Here is a 13362-nt window from a genome sequence, read left to right as displayed (position 1 = left end):
AGATTTGACGATAACCCTTCTGAGGCTTCAGCACAGTATGAACAATTTTCTGACCATTTATTAAACACAAACGATTAATCGGTTAATTAGAAGAAATAAAATCTGCGTATTTGATTCATTTAATTATTAATAGAGCTGCTACAATACAGAAATAAGGAAATAAACAATGAACACGTGACAGGCACAGTACAGGTAAACAAATGCACCTTGAGAATATGTATGGTCCAAGGTGGGGAGGAAGAAGTAAGTCTGTGGAAAGGAGGGAAAGCGAGAGAACTAGAGAGAGAGAGAGACGCGAGCGAGCGAGAGATGAGGAGGGAGAGAGGGAGTAAGAAAAGAGAGCAGAGAAGGGGGGAGGAGAGAGGTGCGAGCGATCAAAGAGAGAGAGCGTCGAGGGAGAGGAGAATAAAGAGAGATGAGAGAGAGGGTAGACGAGAAAAAAAGCAGAAGAGATGTGGCAAAAAGGAAGGGACGAGTAAAACGAGATGATATTTTCGGTGAAACGGTTTTAAATTAAGCGTATATTGGAATTGGGAAAAAAACGGGGGAAACATGTTTAATGGGACAAATGGGAAAATTGTTGACATTGGCCACCAACAGCGGGGGGGGGAAAGGGAAAAAAACAAAAAGAACAGCGAAAGGGGGGGAAAGATAAGAAAGGAAGAGGAAAGAAGAAGAAGAAGAAAAAATACGAAAAAAAAGAGAGAGAGGGCAGAGGGAGCGAGAGAGAGGGGTGGGGAGAGAGGGGAGATTACGAGCGCGAGCGGGGGAGATAGGGAAGAGGGAGAGACGTGAGCGGGTGGGTGGGGGGTTGGGGTGAGCAGAGGTCGCTCTCGTCTGGTGCTCCCGTGCGCGATCGAGCGCAGATTTTTCGATTGCTTCGATCTTCTTTCTTCTCTCTATCGATTCTCTCTCTCTCTTTTCTCTCTCCCCCGTCGCTCTCGCTTTTCTCTCTCTTCTCGTTCTCCTCTTCCCTCTCCGTCTGTCTCTCTCTTTTCTGCCCCTCTCTTCTCTCCATCCCCTTCTCTCTCCTCTCTTTCCTCTCCCCTCTCTCTCTTTCTTTCAATCAATTCAGCTTATTGGCATGGGAAATGTTTTACATGCAAGCGTGTAACAACAAAAGACAGTAAAATGTGTTTGTAATAAAATAAGGAAATTAAATAATAATACAAAACAATACTCAACAACTCTCTCTCTTTTCTCTCTCTCTTTCTCCCTCTCTCTCCTCTTTTTCTCTCTCCTCCTCTTCTCCTCTTTTCTCTCTCTCTCTTCTCTTCTCTCCTCTCTCTCTTTTTTTCATCTCTTCTCTCTCTCTTTTTTCTCTCTCGTTTCTCCTCTCTCTCTCTCTCTCCTCTCTTCTTTTTCTCCCCCCTCTCTCTCTCTCTCTTTCTGGGGGGGAAAGAGAGAGAGAGAGAAAGCGATAGAGAGAGAGAGATGGAGAGAGAGACAGAGACAGAGAGAGGGGGGGAGGGAGAGAGGGGGCGTCATGTCAAATTAAAGTTATTAATAAATAACAGTGGAACAGTAAATATGCGTCACAGGTGCATGTTGTTACCTGTACTGTGCTGTCACGTGTCTATTGTTATTTCCTTATTTCTGTATTGTAGCAGCTCTATTAATAATTAAATGAATAAATACGCAGATTTTATTTCTTCTAATTAACCGATTAATCGTTTGGTTTAATAAAATGTCAGAAAATTGTCATAATTGTCTGAAGCCTCAGGTGATCTTCATCTTCAATCTACAGATATTCAGTATACAACAAAATAACAAATAGAACCAATAACGCAAAAGTAGAAAAGAAACAATTCATTTGCTGTTTTTATTTTATTTTTTTAGTTAAATCGATCAATATAAACTTATAAACTGCTTCATATATCATCTGTCCAAAAGTCCTAAACCTAAAGATATACAGTAAACAACATAAACAGAATAGGAAAAAAAAAAAACATTTTTTTTTTTGTATTTTTGCTTGAAAAAAATTACAATTAACTGATGAAACTGTTTAGTTGTAGTTTCAATAGTTGCAGACAAATTTCCATTAATCAACTACTGACTGTTTCAGCTGTATTTGATTTGGTCTGTATAGGTAAAGTTAAATTTACTACTACTACCAATAAAAGCTATTAATGTAATATATATATGATATTATATGATATTATATTTACAGACTTACAGAGCAGCTGTAAGTCTGTGCAGAGATGACAATATGGCTCCCTGTAGCACCACAGACTAACAGTGACTGAAACTGTTGCTATTCAGCAGTCTGATCGAGACAGGCTACTGTGAAATACCAAGGCTGCCCGCTAATATAAACAAATTAATCACCAAAGACATTACAGAGGACACACAAGTCATGAGTCAAGGCTAAATGATTAGAATATAATAACAATTTATAAATGCAACAAACTTTGGCAAACGCTGCCCACGGAAAACGCTGAAAATTGATCTTTGACTCTGTGTCCTCGAAGTTTCTCATGGTGCCAATCTAAACGTCACAGACAGATGAAGAGCAAATTAAACACCCATTTCAGAGAGATTACACAAAACGCCTGATATGAATAAGACAGATTTTACTGTCTGAACTAAATTTAGCATACTCCTTTTTGTCTTGTTGCCATAACAACTCGTTTCTATAATAAGTCTTTCATGAAAAAATATCAAATAAATAAACTTGAACATCAAATCATACATCAACACATGATGAGTTTATAGTAGGAGTTTCTTATCAAAGGCAGTCTCAGTGAGTCTATTCAATTCACTATCTTTTATCTAACAGACTACAAGGTGTCAGCGTAAATAAGGAAAAGGCCTGTTGACATTCCTCTGACAGTGGAAATACAACAGGAACAGGTCCACGCAGTCTATCCCAGCCAGAACAAACCTGCCAATGCTGAGACAGAGTTCAAACAAAGCACGCAGTGTTGCAGCCAATGAGGGCCGACTTCCAGCGGCAGGTTGTGGAATGTGGAAAGGTCAATGATAAAGACAGCAGAGAGAGCGCTGCATGGAGCACACAAGCCAGCTTACACATATTTCAGCACACATACGCAAACAGAGCGGCAGCTAGTTCGACCCTACCCCTGCACCGACTGACACAGAAATATCAAGTTTACTGCAAGGAGTTCAAGGGCTACCTACAAGTTCAAGGATAAACAGGATGTTACAGGTTAGCACATGTAAAACAATAAAGAAGAGAGAGAGACACAGACAGACAGACAGACAGACAGACAGACAGACAGACAGACAGACAGACAGACAGACAGTCTACACACATATAGATCCACAGCATATTGAGCACATTGATTCGCTTTTCTGTGCTTGAATATGACTGGCCTTAAAGCTGACCACAGAACCACAGAATTCACTGTAGCTCTGATGAGGGCGGATCAGAAAACTGTGAGGCTACAATGTCATAACTTTTATCTGATGCGTCTGACAAAAGCACAGGAGTGACTTTATCAATATTCAGCACTGACTAGTCAGGAAGCGGTACTGCTTTAGAACTGGTTCTCGATCCCTTTACCGGTATTAAACAAGTAAAGCTGTTAGGCAAAGCGCTGCAGGCTTTTATTAGTTTGGGCTCCAAAACAAATAATCTAAGTAGGCAACCTGTTGTCTGGTGTTGTTGTGAAGATTACACAGTGACAAAGCTTCATGTTGAGACAGGTTAAGTCCTGAATGTTTCATGTGAATGTACTCATGATCCTTTAAGAGCATTACATTCAAAAAGTTTAAATTAAGACCAGCAGACAAGCTGGTCAAGAAAATATGAAGTCAGATGACCACAGGTGACTGAACACTGATATTACATTAAATCTGTACTCGACTACTTTCATCATAACTTGTTGCTGCTATTGCACAACGTTAGCATCATGTTAAACATCAAAGCAGACTGTGAAACATGATTCAGTGCAGCACTGACTATCAGCTGTGCCACCATCATTACATGATGATGTAGTCATGTTGTCCAGAAACAGAAACAATGAGGTGATGTTGTTGTGAAGAAGTCAAACATCACATCCACCTCCCCTGTCATTAGTGAGGCCAGTCATCTGAGATGTACTGTCTGCAGGACAGCGCTGACAAATACAGCAGGTCAGTGAACGTTACTCACACTCCAAACACAGAGGAGGTGAGAAAATATGATCAGATGAAATCCATGTAGCTGTGATGTATGAACAACGAATGTGATCTGTAAACACTCTTCTGCTCAGAAGATATGATCAGATTATCTGCTACAACAGCTACAGCTGTGTTCATGAACAAGTGATAACAAGTATTTAAAATGTGGACATCTTCATGCCAAGTGGTTCCTAAGAAATTATATCTTTGAATTAATTGAGAAAACAACAACTTCCTATAAAAATCAAATCAAATAACATTTCTTAATGTATTAATCTTATAGACTGTTTAAGAACACATACAGATTCAAGAGCAGGAATCTCATACAGAGTCCTGCCCGTGTATAGTACAGCAAACGTCAACAAAAAAAGCTTTTTATCCCTCTTACACCTCCCTCTGTGACATACTGCCATTCACGAGCATTGCAACACCAGCACAGCTGAGGTGAAACACGGTCACCATCCAGAACTCTCTTTGTATTGTGTGTTTGTGAAACCTCCATATCACCGGGAACAAGCAGGCCCAAGCTTGATTTTTTCAAACTGTACATGCAAACAGAAGAACAAAGCTCCTCACTCTGTCGCTGTGTGCAAAGAAAGACACACGGGGCGTTTAGAGCTGTGACTCGTCAATTAATTGTTAATCAATTTGCAACTATTTTGATTCATATTTTTTTACTAAAAAGAATTGACCAGCTTCTTTAATTTCAGATTCTCAAATGTGATTTTTTTTATATTTCTTTAGTCCTGAGACAGAAAGCTGAACAATCTTTGTGCTGTGGACAAAAGCTGATCTGTAGCTGAATATCAAATTCTTCTGATTTTTATCATTTTTATCTCTCTATACATCGCACACAACGCTGGCCTTCTACTCAGACTTGGCGGTTGAAGCGATTGTTATAATAATATATTTCTTTTATGCATACGGTGTTCCTGCCTCTGTGCTTGAGCACCTAGAGGGCTGTGTTGATGTTGGCTGCTGCAGTCATTCCAGAGAGGATTTTCTTTCCTCTAAGGCAATAAGCTTTCTGCCTCTTACAGGGAAGAGTCATAATGTAGGGTCTGACATGCCCCCAGCATGTTTTTACTTTTTTCTACTCCTTCTCTTCCCCACCCAGGGCCTATTTAATCCAGTCAGCTTATCTTTATCCTCTGTCTCCAGACACTTTTAAGATTTCTTTTGGAGGGGTTGAATGCTATGGATCATTTTTAATAAGTCAATGAGCAGCTGTGGCTGTTTTCTATTAATTTCTTTCATTTCTGCAGTCACAAAATGAGAACCGAAAGACAACTATCAAAAACAAAACACAGAAAAACAGAAAGAAACGTCCTTGCTCTCCTTTCCAAACCTTTTCCTCCATCACTCCTCTGGTGTGAGGTGGAGTCAGGGGGTTTCACATGCAGGCCTCCACTGCCGTGTTTTCTCTGCAGATCTGGTTGTTTGGGTGTTAGCCTTTAGCTGAATCTAGCCCTGTGTTGGCTCTGCACCTCGCCTCCCCCTTCACACACTCGGTCTCTCTCTGGACTCTCGACAAACATCCAGACCTAGAAGAAGTATCTCCTTTCATCTTTGCTTTCTCTCTCTCTCTCACACACACACACGGCATCTTTTTCTGTGAAACCTGATAGCAGGAGAAAGATAAGAGACTTTTAATGTTTCCATGCTTGCTCATCCACTACAACACGAACTCAAGCAACAAGGACACAAAGAGAACAGGCTGGGCTGCGGGTAACAGCACATTCAGGTACAAATCACATGGCTGATAAGAGGCAGTCAAAAACTGAATCTGTTCTGTGTCTATAACTGACAGAACATGCTGCAATGTGAGTGTCTCCATTGTAAAGTGTGATATGAAAAAGTAATTTTATTAAACCTTAACCTCAGGAAAACGTGCATAGTATGAATCATGGTTGCAGTTCTCTCAGCAACTTTCTGCTCGTTCATTTTTTGGAAATAATCCTGCACTTCAGACCACACCAGAAAATTACATTTCTTTTATAACAGAGGCGCCCAATAACAAGAAGCTGAGCACAGAAAGTGAGAGTAATAATTTAATGCCTGATAGTAAATGACCACGCAGGACTACAGCAATAACAGGCGTCTAAAGTGTGCAGGCCTGCTTTTAGTGATTACAGCTATGATCACTCTCAGCTTCAGCCTCGAGCTGTCACCTCGTATGTCGATGTGAACGCTGTCGGGAGTTCATGGAAGCTGCTGCACAGCAGCTGTGTTTGTCTCTCTCAGGAACCTTCGGGTCAACATGCATCAAACATCCGTCCTGCCATCAGCTCCACCCCCTGCTGGACACGTCTGTCGACAGTCCAGCAGTCACCGATCGTCTGTGCCTTCATGACTCAACTTCCCTGCTGTGATCCACCGCAACCCCCCTCCCCTCTCCTCTAAACCTGGGTTTTTAAAAAACGGGCTGTGAGTGTGTACCTTCAACTGTGTTTGTTGTTGTTCACTTCTTTTGCGTCCTGAATCTGAACACATTCAACGTAAAGCCTGCAGAGGAATCTGAAAGCAAACAGGGCAACATATAGCAACAGATCAAAGACATTTTTTTTGTTTCTATATTTCTAATTTCATCGTCTAATTTTACTTTGAGTAAAGCTGAGTCACGATTCTAGTCGTTTTGGCCAATCAGACATTTTACACAGATCTCGTCTCATGGTGTTCTAAGTGAATTTAGCGACAGCTTAGTTTTTTTACCACGTTCAGACTTCTGTGAGAAATAAAGTCACTGCTCTTTTTTACAGGAGCTACAGCTGGTAAATCCACCAGCAACAGGTGTCACTTCAGCCAGTGAAACTGATGGTCGGTGTCTGTAATTGGCAGGGCGGTGTAACTTTCCATCACTGATCTGTTATCACTCTGGACAAATAGGATTTTATTTTGGAAGCGTGGGCGCTTTAACAGTCTCCAGTCTGCAGCCTCCATCGCACAGCTACCTTCACTGCTTCTCTTACTTTGTTAGAGCAGGAAGAAAAATATTTCTATTGATTCTCTAGTTTCACACAGCGCCTTGTGAAATACGCAGTCAAACATGACCTATACGATAACAGACAATCTGAACGCTCCCACGCTGATTTCACTGCTGTCAAACTGGTTTAAGAGATTAAAATTAGGAACATGTCGGATGTTACAGATTGTAAAGCCTCATTTGACAGTTGTACTACTACTCCTAAAAAGATGCCCAATGAATTAAACAACAGCTGTACATATAACACAAGTAATTAACTTATCCCATCTGTAACCTGCTGACACAGACATACACTGATCTACCAGTACAACTCATTTGATCTGTAGCTCCTGGTGATTTTCCAACCTGATACCTCACAGTCCTCTTTGCTGAATAACTCGCAGAGCATGATGCAAAGTTGGGGGTTGATTCTGATCAGCATGTTCACTGCTGGAGTCTGATGAACGTGAGAGAGCAGAGTGACCCCTCCGTGAAGCTCCGGCATCCCAGGAATGTGTGTGCCCAGCTCTAATCACACAACCTTGCTGACTAACGGCACGCAAAATCTTGTTTCCACTCACACACACTGTACACATATGAACGCCTCAGGCATAACACACACACACACACACACACACACACACACACACACACACACACACACACACACATACCTGCCAGATGAGAGACGAGGAGGAGATGGGAAATATTAAAGACCAGAGGATGAGGAGAAATGAGTCATGCAATAAAAAAGTGGGGTCAAAGAGGGGAGAGAGAAACTTAATCAAATCTCAGACAGACAATATCCTCAGACTGAGACACAGCCCAGCCCTGACACCGAGGTGAAAATGAAAGTTTACCGTGAGTCACAGGAACCAGCTGGATTTACCCTAAATAACACAGCACGAAGAAAACAGGAAAGGCAAAGATGTGTCTCCTGATACCTGGCAGACAGACAGACAGACACACAGACAGACAGACAGACACACAGACACACAGACAGACAGACAGACAGACAGACAAACAGACACACAGACAGACACACAGACAGACAGACACACAGACAGACACACAGACAGACAGACAGGCTGTGTCTCCTGGATTTGCATTAAGCCGTCCGGCGAGCTCGGACAGACGTGAAGTTAGCTCCAGACTTTCACAAGTGAGTCCTCAGCTCGGAGCTCGGTCATAACTTCAAAACCACACACACACACACACACACACACACACACACACACACACACACACACACACACACACACACACACACAGCTAACGTTAGCCGCCGTTAGCAGCAGCTAGCTCGCACCGAGCTTCAGGTACCGGGACTAAATGTTTTCACTCACCCACAAAGTCCCGGGGAAACTTTTCCTTGCTGCCGCCGCGGTGTGAGCGCAGAGCTCCCCGTGTTCAGAGCGCAGAGCTCCCCGTGTTCCGAGCGCAGAGCTCCCCGTGTTCCGAGCAGCAGGCTGCGGACTAACTTCGGACAAACTGGAACATCAGGCGAAGTCTCACTTTCCCGACGCCATGTTGAATGGGGGAATACTACATCCGGGAAACTGCGGCGCGGCGCTATGGCAACCGAGGCAGCGCGCGCCGCCGGGGCGCGAGGGAGGGTACAGGTAGTGTGACGTCATTTATGATCATCATAGAGGTGCACGCTAAACGTCCTCTGTGACGCAGGTACAGGTGACACTGAGGTTTAACATGGCATCACAATATCTCTCAATACAATGATTTATTTTATTCATTTCACTGACTCATCTGCAGTTTGCCATCATGTCTTCTACGCCATGTGTGTGTGTGTACTTTAATTTCTGTTATAATCTGTTAAAAGTTTATATAGATGCATGTGTTTTATACAGTAGCAGGACTGTTAGTTGTAACTAAATTGGATTTAGTTCTGGCATCTTTTAACTTGCTGTTGGACTGTTACACATTTGTTGGAAGTAAACAGCTGGTGGTTTTAGATTAGTTTCAGCATTGCATGAATGGAAATATAACCATTGTTATATCATATCAAGTAAAATGTAAATAATCTTTGTCAGTCCTGATACAAAACAGTTTTTCACACAGCCTTAGTGATGAAGAAAGCTTTTCTTTGTGACTAAACTTTCAAACATCAGATGTGTAACCCTTACGGCACGGCTCGACAAAGGCTCAGTATTTTGTACATTGCTGCAGTCTCAGAGAGCGATCCTCAGGCTTTAACAGCTGGGACGCAGCGTAATGAGGTTAAATGGGATCAGAGGTCAGTATCCGCCTGGGGAGCTTTTCCATCTAATCAATTTGTTATTAGGTCCCATGATTGGCCATGCACCCACACACACACACTTACAAAGCTAAACCGCAGTACAGTGCTACCAAACTGAAACATTTTAAACTGCTGTGTCCAGTGTACAATTTCCTGTTATGCACTACACAATGAGTGACTGATGAGTGACTGTAGCTGTATATTTTCCTCATGTTTAATTCAAATACACTGAAGCTAAAGACACATTTTGTCACATGGACAATTAATCATTTCCCGTCCTCAGGCAGGAAGAACACGCTGGCATCAGCAGGGGACAAAAACTCGACTGCATGCATTCCTCCAGGCCATGGCACAAAGCCAGGTTGAGCTGGCAAGTTACTTTCACTAAGTAAAAGAGCACCATCACAGCTGAAGAGCGGCCTGAACTTGTTATTGATTCATGAGGAGAGATGGAGGGTCTGCCCTGAAGCCCTTTGGGAACTGATATTTGGATGCAGTTTGGGCATTCACACAGCAGCTGGCAGATCATTGTGGCATCACCCCTCGGGTACATGCTGTCCAGGGACAACACAGCACTGTGGAGTGATTCCTATTGCAGGAGATGAAGAAGAGTAGAGAGGAGGATGAGGATGAGCAGTGACTTGACAGTCTGTGAGATGAAGATGTATCCAGGAGAAGCCCTCTGAGACCAGGGACAAGAGGAACGACTCAGCATCCTATGGAGTTTGTAAAGCCAGGGGGTGGACAGCAGTCTCTCTGAGAATTAGACTACTCAGGCTGCTTACTGTGTGACAGACAGGATGAATTGCTTTGAGCCGAGCATGTGATCTGCAACCCCTACACCTCTGAAACTGAAGGAAAAGCAGGGAAGCTGGGAAGCTGGGGAGAGGCAAAGTGGAAAAGTGGGAGTGAGGAGGCCTGGAGGAATCATACTACCTCTATCTATCCAGCCTCCGCTCTTGTTCTCTTTCATTCCCTTGGAAAAAAAAGTCACCACAAACCCTCTGCTGCTCTGCTAGGATCAGGCTGAGGAGGAGAAGGGGACGAGAGCTGTAACAGCATGCTCTCCATCCAGGACAAAAAATGTTCTGCAGGAAGCGATGACACCAAGCAGCAGTCAGACTCTCGACTTAGCTGCCGAGTCAGAACAGTCTGGAGACGGTGGCTTTCTCTTTGGCTGAAGAGGAAATACACCTCCAACACTTTTACAAACCAACCCCCGACAAGCTCCAAAGAATCAACCAAGAAACCTCTCAGTGGTTTCTGGAGGTGGTTGTCTCTCAGACACCTGCTGCTCCAGGCTGGATCAGGACATCCACACCTCGCAGCCGGTGCTGTTGAATCTCTGCAGCCTTGCTCCATGTCCAGCCCGTTGGTGCTCAGGAACAAATGTTTCCTGGATGACGGAGAGCTTGTTATGATGCCACATAAGAACAGAGTAGTTGGGAGACCTTTGTTAGAGACCAGACTAACCCCTTGTGAACTTTCTGCTTCTGATATAAGTCAGAGCAATAGGGCGCATGGCTCCTGTGATATGTTCAGGGTTTTTCGTCGTCACACCGCTCCTGAATTGAAAATCTACTTTGGAGAAGAATCAGACTCTGACCTGGAGGAGCTGGTTAATGAAGATGATGAGGAACACGCTGACACAGACTGAGCATGAGAGTAATGAGGACTGTTTCAGGGCAGGTTTATAACGTTTGTAGAAAGTGTAAATGAAACCATTTTAAAGAGAAACAGAATCTATTAATCTCTAAAAAACATAATAATTTTTTAGGCGAGTATTGCTAAATGTTAGATATGTTGTTAGTGGATAAAAACAACCCAGTCTCCCTCCTCCTGCTCTGTTTTGTAAGTCAACAGGACAGCTGTAATTTTATTGACAGTTACGGTTAACTAAATCAATACAGTGATGTGCAGTGTGAAATAGTGCTGTCACATAGGTCACGACACAAAAAGAATTACTCTTGTTGTTTTTACAAATCAAGTTGCACACCACTGCAGATAGTGGTCGAGTGTAACAAGTACAATTTAATTAAGTACAGTACAAAGTTGAGTACTTGTACTTGAATGTTTCATGCCACTTTATACTTTATACAGCTCCACTGCATTCATTTGACAGCTTTAGTTATTTGGATTGTTAGTCACACCTGCTCCCACAGAGCTCGTCCAGCCTGTTGATGTACATGATGTTTAAATGTAGCTGTGTCTTCAGGTCAGTCTCTGACATGACGAAGATCCAAGTGGGATCAAAACATTGTCGTTATTAAACATTATGGAGTGAGTTTGCAGACCTTTTTTAATTGATACATATAATAATATATAGCTTGACACGGACAGCAAAAATAATTTATGAGTTAATACTCCTACATGAACCTCTTCATTGTCAATATGTGGATCATGTGACCTCATATGTTAATTGACTCTCATTCTGACTTTAATCTGTGCAACCCTGACCTCTAGTGTTCAAACACACACACTGCTCTGTAATGCTGTACTGCTATACTGAATGTCCCAGAGGCGTTGTGTGTTTGGTTATTTACATGACTCATGAAATTATTCAGATACATTAATCCAATTAAAACATTCTGATATGTTTAAATCATGAACAATGGCAATTATGTACAAATAATATAAACATATAAACCATATAGACATAATCCAAAATATAATTTACATTAATGCGCCTGTTGATGTCAAACATGTTCATGAATAAATTGTCTGTATTCCATGTGAAGTTAAGTATTAGTTATTGTAAGTTATTTTTCCTCTTCTCATGCTTTAACATCTTTTAAAATTCAAATGTCTAAAAGGTATTTGATTAACATATAACCCTCTAATAAAATCTAAATCTGGAACTTGACCTTGTGCAGTGATTTTCTTCTTTGAGACAAACTTTATTATTTATAATCTTTATATTTATATAAGTCTTAAAGTCCTCAGTTTTGACTTTTGACAGATTTCTTCAGCCCATTTTTATATGCATTTACCCGTGACGTGGTATTTGAACTTTTCCACTTCGACATTTGCTTCTTAGAGATTGCTACAACCAACGACTGTAAAAATGATGGTGAAATGTTTCTATGTGATTGGCTGTAAATGAGTATGATTGTGATCATACGTTTCTAAACATCGGAAGACAGTTTTTTTTTAAATGACACATATGCACATTTAATTATGATAATAACGTTCTGGCAAGAAGATTGGTGTTTATCAAAATTAAAATGAATGAGCCATTTAACTGATCTCTTTTCTTTAAATGATCCAAAGATTTGATGATTTTTTTTAAATGTCTGTGTATGTGAGATGTCTGGCTTTATTTCCACAGTGGAAGCAATTTTGGCATTTCTCAAGTATCAGCAACTTTTTCTCGTCACCCTGCAAACAGAGATCAATATACTGTGAATGTGCTGAAGCTGCTGATTCCATGTGTACATTCTCCAGCTTTACTTCCAGTTCTTATTTATCCAGGGGGATGTTTTGCTGAGGATGCTTGCTCCTTTCCAGCTTTCCTTCCCTGTCGTGTTTACTTTGGTGCATCCGATATGTTTATGTTTACCCTTTTACTCTGGGAATCATGTTTGTCCTTTGACATTCCTGCTGTTATGGTTCTATTCCCAAAGCTGTTATTGTAAATATAAATTTGGTTTGAATGAGACCTGCCTGTTGAAGACTGAAGGTTCTGGCTAAATTTGTATTATTGTCCTCTTTATATACTTTTTAAAAAAATAACATTTTTATTGGCTATCAAGAAAAGTCATATTAAAAGGATTTCCTACTTCATTTCTTACTCTTGCTTTACACAGACGAGTAGAAGAACAAGACAAAAAACAAAAAGTAAAGACGCTAACATGCAGAGGTCACAGGTTTGAGTCCTGATGGGCCACCTGTGCTTAGAATATGAAACACTTTGGACCAAACTTCTCAGACAGGAAACTCTTTCTTAAATGATTCTGTTTCACAGCTCAGCAGTTTGGAGAGCAGCATCACTGGTTTCCATCCTCCTCTGAAGTAATGGAAG

At 41.6% G+C, this 13362-nt stretch overlaps 1 protein-coding gene across 5 annotated transcripts in view; it reads right to left on the bottom strand.

Moving 5' to 3' along the window:
- Positions 1 to 8659, bottom strand: part of pak4 (p21 protein (Cdc42/Rac)-activated kinase 4) — a 28785-nt gene extending 20126 nt beyond the window's left edge. For 2 of the 5 annotated variants that reach the window (XM_019265572.2, XM_027280217.1), the window contains exon 1: positions 8434 to 8658. The gene's annotated coding sequence lies outside the window, so the exon portion shown is untranslated. Of the gene's footprint in view, positions 1 to 5473; positions 5670 to 6564; positions 6643 to 8433 lie in introns of all 5 variants that reach the window. The other 3 variants (XM_027280216.1, XM_019265573.2, XM_027280218.1) reach the window with 3 other exon arrangements.
- Positions 8660 to 13362: the final 4703 nt, after the last annotated feature.

The sequence above is a fragment of the Larimichthys crocea genome, chromosome VII (assembly GCF_000972845.2).
Source record: "Larimichthys crocea isolate SSNF chromosome VII, L_crocea_2.0, whole genome shotgun sequence".
NCBI classification, from domain to species: domain Eukaryota; kingdom Metazoa; phylum Chordata; class Actinopteri; family Sciaenidae; genus Larimichthys; species Larimichthys crocea.
The sequence above is the reverse complement of the archived record's forward strand: the minus strand, read 5'-3'. Positions and strand labels throughout refer to the sequence as shown.